Source organism: Coregonus clupeaformis, chromosome 40 (genome assembly GCF_020615455.1).
Source record: "Coregonus clupeaformis isolate EN_2021a chromosome 40, ASM2061545v1, whole genome shotgun sequence".
Taxonomy (NCBI): Eukaryota; Metazoa; Chordata; class Actinopteri; order Salmoniformes; family Salmonidae; genus Coregonus; species Coregonus clupeaformis.
In genome coordinates, this window is record NC_059231.1 from 26305061 (window position 1) to 26314342 (window position 9282).

At 44.5% G+C, this 9282-nt stretch overlaps 1 protein-coding gene across 1 annotated transcript in view; it reads right to left on the reverse strand.

Moving 5' to 3' along the window:
• Positions 1-9282, reverse strand: part of col8a1a (collagen, type VIII, alpha 1a) — a 73556-nt gene that overhangs the window by 62476 nt on the left and 1798 nt on the right. The window lies entirely within an intron of this gene.

Genomic DNA, 9282 nt, shown 5'->3' on the forward strand with positions numbered 1-9282 from the left:
ATCTAAAATGTAAAATATATTTTGATTTGTGTAACACTTTTTTGGTTACTACATGATTCCATATGTGTTATTTCATAGTTTTGATGTCTACAATTGTAGATACACAATGTACAATGATGTACAATGTAGAAAATAGTAAAAATAAAGAAAAACCCTTGAATGAGTAGGTGTGTCCAAACTGTTGACTGGTACTGTACATGTAGCTTGGGGTATACTCCCACCCCCAAAACCCCCACCATAACCCCTCACTGCACCCCTATACCCCCAATAAGTCACTGTGACGGTGGTCTGGAAGGCTTGTGCGCACGCACACACACACACACATACACACACCCTTCTATGCACCTATGATAAAAGCTTCACCATTCACCTGCAAGCCTATCAAAGTAATACCCCTCCTGTTCCTGCCTCCACTGTACTTTTCCTTCAAGGAATTTTTAAGCATTCTCTTTATACCAAACCCTGTTAGACTTGGATCATTTGACTTACCTCACTTGCCAAGAGAGAGAGAGAGAGAGAGAGAGAGAGAGAGAGAGAGAGAGAGAGAGAGAGAGAGAGAGAGAGAGAGAGAGAGAGAGAGAGAGAGAGAGAGAGAGAGAGAGAGAGAGAGAGAGAGACAGAGAGAGACAGAGAGAGACAGAGAGAGAGAGAGAGAGAGAGAGAGAGACAGAGAGAGACAGAGAGAGAGAGAGAGAGAGAGAGAGAGAGAGAGAGAGAGGTTAGAGGAATCACTGAATGTGCAGAGGGGAAAGGTTTGTTATTCAAGAGTTCATCTTCTGGACTAGACATATGTAGCTTTATACGTTTTCTCTCCCAGTATGTTCTGTATGTCTATAGTGACCTGAGTCTGCCAGCCAGGACAGAACATTCATATAAAGAGCTCTATACTGACACTAGCTGGGTGTAAACAGTACACCAGGCTGAACGTTGAATTCCAAAGACAGTGAATAGGTATAAGCCTACTTTTCCTGTAAAACCAATATGATATCTATTTAATACCATATTTCAACACAAATTAAATAACCAAAAATAGATTTCTATCCAATGGAACGGTATTTGTGATTCAAAGGCGATGACTTGGGTCTTTTCAGCATAAATGGTGGATTGAAGACAAATTCTCCAGGTCATCAGAGCCTGTAGCTCTGACCCTCCAACTCACTTTCAGGACCTTCCAGAATGTACATTCTCTCTCTACAGGTCAGTGTGTTAGAATGTCTGTGGAAGACACCAACATTCCACAATTGTCTAGTCCACTGACTTCTCTGGAAAATTCTGCTCAGAACATTCTAATGTTGGAGGATTCTAACATTTCCGGGACATTAATCTAATTGGTCAGAGATGTTTAGGTTCTTTATTACCCAATTCTCATATTATTCAATTTACATGAGTAGCCTATGGCCTACAATAGAAGCTCTAATATGTGTCTTTTTTTCTAGCTACAGTCATCTGCTACAGTCTACAGTCCTTGAGGGCCACAGTCTTGCTGGGTTTCCTCTCTCCCTGACACTAAACTGATTAATTAAATGTGATGTGGCTCTCAACAAATTGATCTGTGCACCCCTGCTCTCACTCCCATGTCATGTGTCTAATATATATGTGTGCAGTTACATGGCCTATGTTCACATCTCTCTGGGCTCTCCAGGGCTACTGTTGCTGGGTGTCTGTCTCCATCTTCCAGTAATGAGCCTGGCCTGTCCGACTGCTCTTCCTACCAAACAGTCATCCATCTTAACAGTGATGTCATCAAACGGGGACCCTGCCAATCAAACATGAGCTCAAAGCGTGTGTTGACAGATTCCATTCCATCTCCCTCCTCCTTACCCTCAGAATCTTGACCAAGGGGGAGTAGCAGATTGAGGTGTAAACACTGGGGTTTTTATGGTTGTCTTTTGAAGTGTGAGGCAGAGAGAGGGTACAGTTGTGTTGTGTTGGTTCCTGGCTAGACTGAGTAAAAGAGAGAGACAGATGGAGAGAGGAGAGAGAGAGTGGTGAGAGAGAGGGGGGAGATGGGGGTGAGAAGGGGAGAGAAAGAAAGAAAGAGCAGAAGAGAGAGAGAGAGAGAGAGAGAGAGAGAGAGCCCACCTCAGATCCTGGCCAAAGTCTCGACACCGCAGCAGAACAGTACACCCTAGACCCTGACCATAGCCTCGACATCACACCCAGACAAACAAATGAAGAACCCCAAGCCCTGGGGACCCCAACCCCTCTGAGCAACCCCCCAGTCAGACACCCTGATAGCCCTCATGACGACCCCCCCACACCCACTGAGGACATACACAAGCCACAGATTGTACTCCTTATGGACTCAAACGGGAAATACATACAAGAAAATAAACTTTTTCCAAAACACACAGTGTCTAAACTCTGGTGTCCAAATACCCAGCGCGCCCTAGACCTTCTGTCTAAGGACCGACTAGGATCACCCAGCCACATAATAATACACACAGGCACAAACGACCTGAGAACACAGCAGGAAAGGGTGGCCACATCACTCAAGGGCGTGATAGAAAAAGCTTCTTCTACTTTCCCCAACGCACAAGTGGTTATCTCAACCCTGTTACCACGAAAAGACTTCCACCCTGCTACCATACAGCGGGTAAACGCAAGTATTTCCCGTGACTGTGCATCAAAACCAAATGTCTTCCTGGCCCACCACTCCACCCTGGACGTGAACAGCCTTTACGACCAGGTCCACCTATACAAGGCAGCAGTGCCCACCTTCGCCCGGACCCTAAAGGATATCGCCCTCAACCGCAGACCCAACACCTCACACAGGAGCAACAGATCAACAGACACCCCGCCCAGACCAGCGAGACACTCTCCCAGACCTGCGGGACCCCCCAGGACCTACACATAGAGGACCCCCGCAGAGAGGACCTACATCCAGACCACAGCACCATCAACCACATCTACACCCCCACCCCAACCAATTAACTCCCCCCCAAGTCAACCATGCCCACACCCCATTTAGGCCCCCTCAGTTCAGACCCTATGCCCCTCCTACCCACCCCCAAGCCCCCACTCCCACAAAGAGGGCCTCAACATGAAAGTCACACATACGCCCAGGCCGTGAGCAGGCAAACAGGCCCAACACCCACTCTTACACTAGCCCAAGCCAATGGCATGTACCAGATGCTCAGCAGGCTCTGCTCACAATTACTGGCCTGAGGCCAAACCACACAACCAACAACATTAGACACTTTATGGAACACAAAGCTTTCACTATTTCATCCTGGAATATCCAAGGCCTGAGGTCATCTGCCTTTGGCCTAAAGAGCAGGAATCTGGACTTCACCAAAGAAATCGGAAATACAGACATTGTCATCCTACAAGAAACATGGTATAGAGGAGACGGACCCACTGGTTGCCCTCTAGGTTACAGAGAGCTGGTAGTCCCATCCACCAAACTACCAGGTGTGAAACAGGGAAGGGACTCAGGGGGTATGCTAATTTGGTATAGAGCAGACCTAACTCACTCTATTAAATTAATCAAAACAGGAACATTTTACATTTGGTTAGAAATTCAAAAGGAAATTATCTCAACTGAGAAAAATGTCCTCCTGTGTGCTACCTATATCCCCCCACTAGAATCCCCATACTTTAATGAAGACAGTTTCTCCATCCTGGAGGGGGAAATCAATCATTTCCAGACCCAGGGACATGTACTAGTCTGTGGCGACATAAATGCCAGAACTGGACAAGAACCTGACTCCCTCAGCACACAGGGGGACAAACACCTACCTGGAGGTGACAGCATTCCCTCCCCCCATATGCCCCCCTAGGCACAATACGACAACATAACCAACAAAAATGGGTCACGACTCCTGCAGCTCTGTCGCACACTGGGTATGTACATAGTCAATGGTAGGCTTCGAGGGGACTCCTATGGTAGGTACACCTATAGCTCATCTCTTGGCAGTAGTACTGTAGACTACTTTATCACTGACCTCAACCCAGAGTCTCTCAGAGCGTTCACAGTCAGCCCACTGACACCCCCTATCAGACCACAGCAAAATCACAGTCTACTTGAACAGAGCAATACTCAATCATGAGGCATCAAAGCCAAAATAACTGAATAATATTAAGAAATGCTATAGATGGAAGGAAAGTAGTGTTGAAACCTACCAAAAAACAATTAGGAAACAACAAATTCAATCCATTCTAGACAACTTCCTGGACAAAACGTTCCACTGTAATAGTGAAGGTGTAAACTTGGCAGTAGAAAACCTAAACAGTATATTTGACCTCTCAGCTTCCCTATCAAATCTAAAAATCTCTAACAGAAAACCAAAGAAAAGTAATAACAGTGATAAATGGTTTGATGAAGAATGCAAAAACCTAAGAAAGAAATTGAGAAACCTATCCAACCAAAAACATAGAGACCCAGAAAACCTGAGCCTACGCCTTCACTATGGTGAATCACTAAAACAATACAGAAATACACTACGGAAAAAGAAGGAACAGCATGTCAGAAATCAGCTCAATGTAATTGAAGAATCCATAGACTCTAACCACTTCTGGGAAAATTGGAAAACACTAAACAAACAACAACACGAAGAGCTATCTATCCAAAACGGAGATGTATGGGTAAACCACTTCTCCAATCTTTTTGGCCCTATAACAGAGAACAAACAGCAAAAAAATATACATGATCAAATGCAAATCTTAGAATCAACTATTAAAGACTACCAGAACCCACTGGATTCTCCAATTACATGGAATGAACTACAGGATAAAATACAAACCCTCCAACCCAAAAAGTCCTGTGGTGTTGATGGTATCCTCAATGAAATGATAAAATATACAGACCACAAATTTCAATTAGCTATACTTAAACTCTTTAACATCATCCTTAGCTCTGGCATCTTCCCCAACATCTGGAACCAAGGACTGATCACCCCAATCCACAAAAGTGGAGACAAATTTGACCCCAATAACTACCGTGGGATATGCGTCAACAGCAACCTTGGGAAAATCCTCTGCATTATCATTAACAGCAGACTAGTTCATTTCCTCAGTGAAAACAATGTACTGAGCAAATGTCAAATTGGCTTTTACCAAATTACCGTACGACAGACCACGTATTCACCCTGCACACCCTAATTGACAAACAAACAAACCAAAACAAAGGCAAAGTCTTCTCATGCTTTGTTGATTTCAAAAAAGCTTTTGACTCAATTTGGCATGAGGGTCTGCTATACAAATTGATGGAAAGTGGGGTTGGGGGAAAAACATACGACATTATAAAATCCATGTACACAAACAACAAGTGTGCGGTTAAAATTGGCAAAAAACAAACACATTTCTTTCCACAGGGCCGTGGGGTGAGACAGGGATGCAGTTTAAGCCCCACCCTCTTCAACATATATATCAACGAATTGGCGAGGGCACTAGAACAGTCTGCAGCACCCGGCCTCACCCTACTAGAATCTGAAGTCAAATGTCTTCTGTTTGCTGACGATCTGGTGCTTCTGTCACCAACCAAGGAGGGCCTACAGCAGCACCTATATCTTCTGCACAGATTCTGTCAGACCTGGGCCCTGACAGTAAATCTCAGTAAGACAAAAATAATGGTGTTCCAAAAAGGTCCAGTTGCCAGGACCACAAATACAAATTCCATCTAGACACCGTTGCCCTAGAGCACACAAAAAACTATACATACCTCGGCCTAAACATCAGCGCCACAGGTAACTTCCACAAAGCTGTGAACGATCTGAGAGACAAGGCAAGAAGGGCCTTCTATGCCATCAAAAGGAACATAAAATTTGACATACCAATTAGGATCTGGCTAAAAATACTTGAATCAGTTATAGAACCCATTGCCCTTTATGGTTCTGAGGTCTGGGGTCCGCTCACCAACCAAGAATTCACAAAATGGGACAAACACCAAATTGAGACTCTGCATGCAGAATTCTGCAAAAACATCCTCCGTGTACAACGTAAAACACCAAATAATGCATGCAGAGCAGAATTAGGCCAATACCCGCTAATTATCAAAATCCAGAAAAGAGCCGTTAAATTCTATAACCACTTAAAAGGAAGCGATTCCCAAACCTTCCATAACAAAGCCATCACCTACAGAGAGATGAACTTGGAGAAGAGTCCCCTAAGTAAGCTTGTCCTGGGGCTCTGTTCACAAACACAAACAGACCCCACACAGCCCCAGGACAACAACAACAACAACAACACAATTAGACCCAACCAAATCATGAGAAAACAAAAAGAGAATTACTTGACACATTGGAAAGAACAAACAAAAAAACAGAGCAAACTAGAATGCTATTTGGCCCTAAACAGAGAGTACACAGTGGCAGAATACCTGACCACTGTGACTGACCCAAACTTAAGGAAAGCTTTGACTATGTACAGACTCAGTGAGCATAGCCTTGCTATTGAGAAAGGCCGCCGTAGGCAGACCTGGCTCTCAAGAGAAGACAGGCTATGTGCACACTGCCCACAAAATGAGGTGGAAACTGAGCTGCACTTCCTAACCTCCTGCCAAATGTATGACCATATTAGAGACACATATTTCCCTCAGATTACAGCGATCCACAAAGAATTCAAAAACAAATCCAATTTTGATAAACTCCCTTATCTACTGGGTGAAAAACCACAGTGTGCCATCACAGCTGCAAGATTTGTGACCTGTTGCCACAAGAAAAGGGCAACCAGTGAAGAACAAACACCATTGTAAATACAACCCATATTTATGTTTATTTATTTTCCCATTTGTACTTTAACTATTTGCACATTGTTACAACACTGTATATATACATAATATGACATTTGAAATGTCTTTATTCTTTTGAAACTTCTGAGTGTAATGTTTACTGTTAATATTTATTGTTTATTTCACTTTTGTTTACTATCTACTTCACTTGCTTTGGCAATGTTAACACATGTTTCCCATGCCAATAAAGCCCTTAAATTGTAAATTGTAATTGTAATTGAGAGAGAGAGAGAGAGAGAGAGAGAGAGAGAGAGAGAGAGAGAGAGAGAGGGTGACAGTACAGTAGTAAAAGAGGATTGATAATGGTAGGCTGCTAAAGAGCACGTTCTAGTGGTGTAACAGAGGACTAACATGTTGGAGCTGACCAAGCCTAATAGATCTCAAAAGAACCACCAATCCAATGTTTTGGTCAATGTTTTTAGACATGGCTCTCCCAGTTTCCAGTTTACTCATCTGAGGAGCACAGAGACACACACCGATGTCCTTCAACCTCTCAGAGCCCTGCAAACACTCAGAGCCCTGTAACCACGGAGTCACTGTCCCATCCTGCTGGCTGTATCCATCACACTGTGTGGCTGCCATGGTAACTAGGATGAGTGTAATGCCATGGAGGTACACTATACTGTATATACAAAAGTATGTGGACACCCTTTCAAATTAGTGGATTTGGTTATTTCAGCCACACCCATTGCTGACAGGTGTATAAAATCGAGCACACAGCCATGCAATCTCCATATAGAAACATTAGCAGTAGAATGGCCTTACTGAAGAGCTCAGTGACTTTCAACGTGGCACTGTCATAGGATGCCATCTTTCCAACAAGACAGTTCGTCAAATTTCTGCCCTGCTAGAGCTGCCCCGGTCAACTGTAAATGCTGTTAGTGTAAAGTGGAAACGTCTAGGAGCAACAACGGCTCAGCCACAAAGTGCTAGGCCACACAAGCTCACAGAACGGGACCGGCGAGTGCTTAAGCGCGTAGCGCGTAAAAATCGTCTGTCATCGGTTGCAATACTCACTACCGAGTTCCAAACTGCCTCTGGAAGCAACGTCAGCACAAGAACTGTTCGTCGGGAGCTTAATGAAATGGGTTTCCATGGCCGAACAGCGGCACACAAGCCTAAGATCACCATGCGCAATGCCAAGTGTCGGCTGGAGTGGTGTAAAGGTCTCCGCCATTGGATTCTGGAGCAGTGGAAACGCGTTCTCTGGAGTGATGAATCACGCTTCACCATCTGGCAGTCTGACGGATGAATCTGGGTTTGGCGGATGCCAGGTGCCTGGGGATGTTTTTCATGGTTCGGGCTAGGCCCCGCAGTTCCAGTGAAGGGAAATCTTAAAGCTACAGCATACAATGACATTCTAGACAATTATGTGCTTCCAACTTTGTGGCATCAGTTTGGGGAAGGCCCTTTCCTGTTTCAGCATGACAATGCCCCTGTGCACAAAGCGAGGTCCATACAGAAATGGTTTGTTGAGATCGGTGTGGAAGAACTTGACTGGCCTACACAGAGCCCTGACCTCAACCCCATCGAACACCTTTGGGATGAATTGGAATGCCGACTGCGAGCCAGGCCTAATCGCCCAAATTCAGTGCCCGACCTCACTAATGTTCTTGTGGCTGAATGGAAGCAAGTCCCCGCAGCAATGTTCCAACATCTAGTGGAAAGTCTTCTCAGAAGAGTGGAGGCTGTTATAGCAGCAAAGGGGGGACCAACTTCATATTAATGCCCATGATTTTGGAATGAGACGTTCGACGAGCAGGTGTCCACATACTTTTGGTCATGTAGTGTATGTAGGACAGTGGTGTGCTGTGACCAGGGTAAGTTGAAGCAAGACAAATGAACCAAGGTGGGAGTAACATACAATAAGAGCACCACACATATCACCAAAACTACACGTGCACAATTTTGATAAGAGACACGAGGACAGGTATAGTCTTGTTGGTCTGTCCTTCCAAATCTTGTCTCCTTGACAACATTTACATTTTAGTCATTTAGCAGAAGCTATTGTCCAGAGCAATTAGGGTTAAGTGCATTGCTCAAGGGCATATCAACAGATTTTTCACCTAGTCGGCTCGAATCAGTGTTCTTTCGGCTACTGGCCTAATGCTCTTAACCACTACGCTACCTGCCGCCAACGTAAGAAGCCTGGGCTCCCGAGGCTAGGACAGGTACAACACAGTAGAACAGTGAGTCATGGAAGTTGCTATAGCTCTCTGTGTCCACTAATTGAAACCTAGTTCTGAGAGGTCTATTCAGTCCTGATCACAACAATACCCAAATTGACCACCAGAGAGCATTAGTGTCACAGCAAAGAGCAAAGGCAGCTAGTAGAAGCTACCCGTAGACCTTACCACTTTAGCCACAGATCTGATTACCCTGATCCTAACTTTACCATTAGGGGGGTGAAGTAATATATGAATCTATGTCAGTGGTTTAAAGCAACTTCAACTTACTCCTTTATTTCTATCCAGGGGGCAGAGGTCAACCTCTTAATCAGAAACATATTTCTGCTAGTTAGATCATTTGGAACATGTTGTATTACTTTTAGA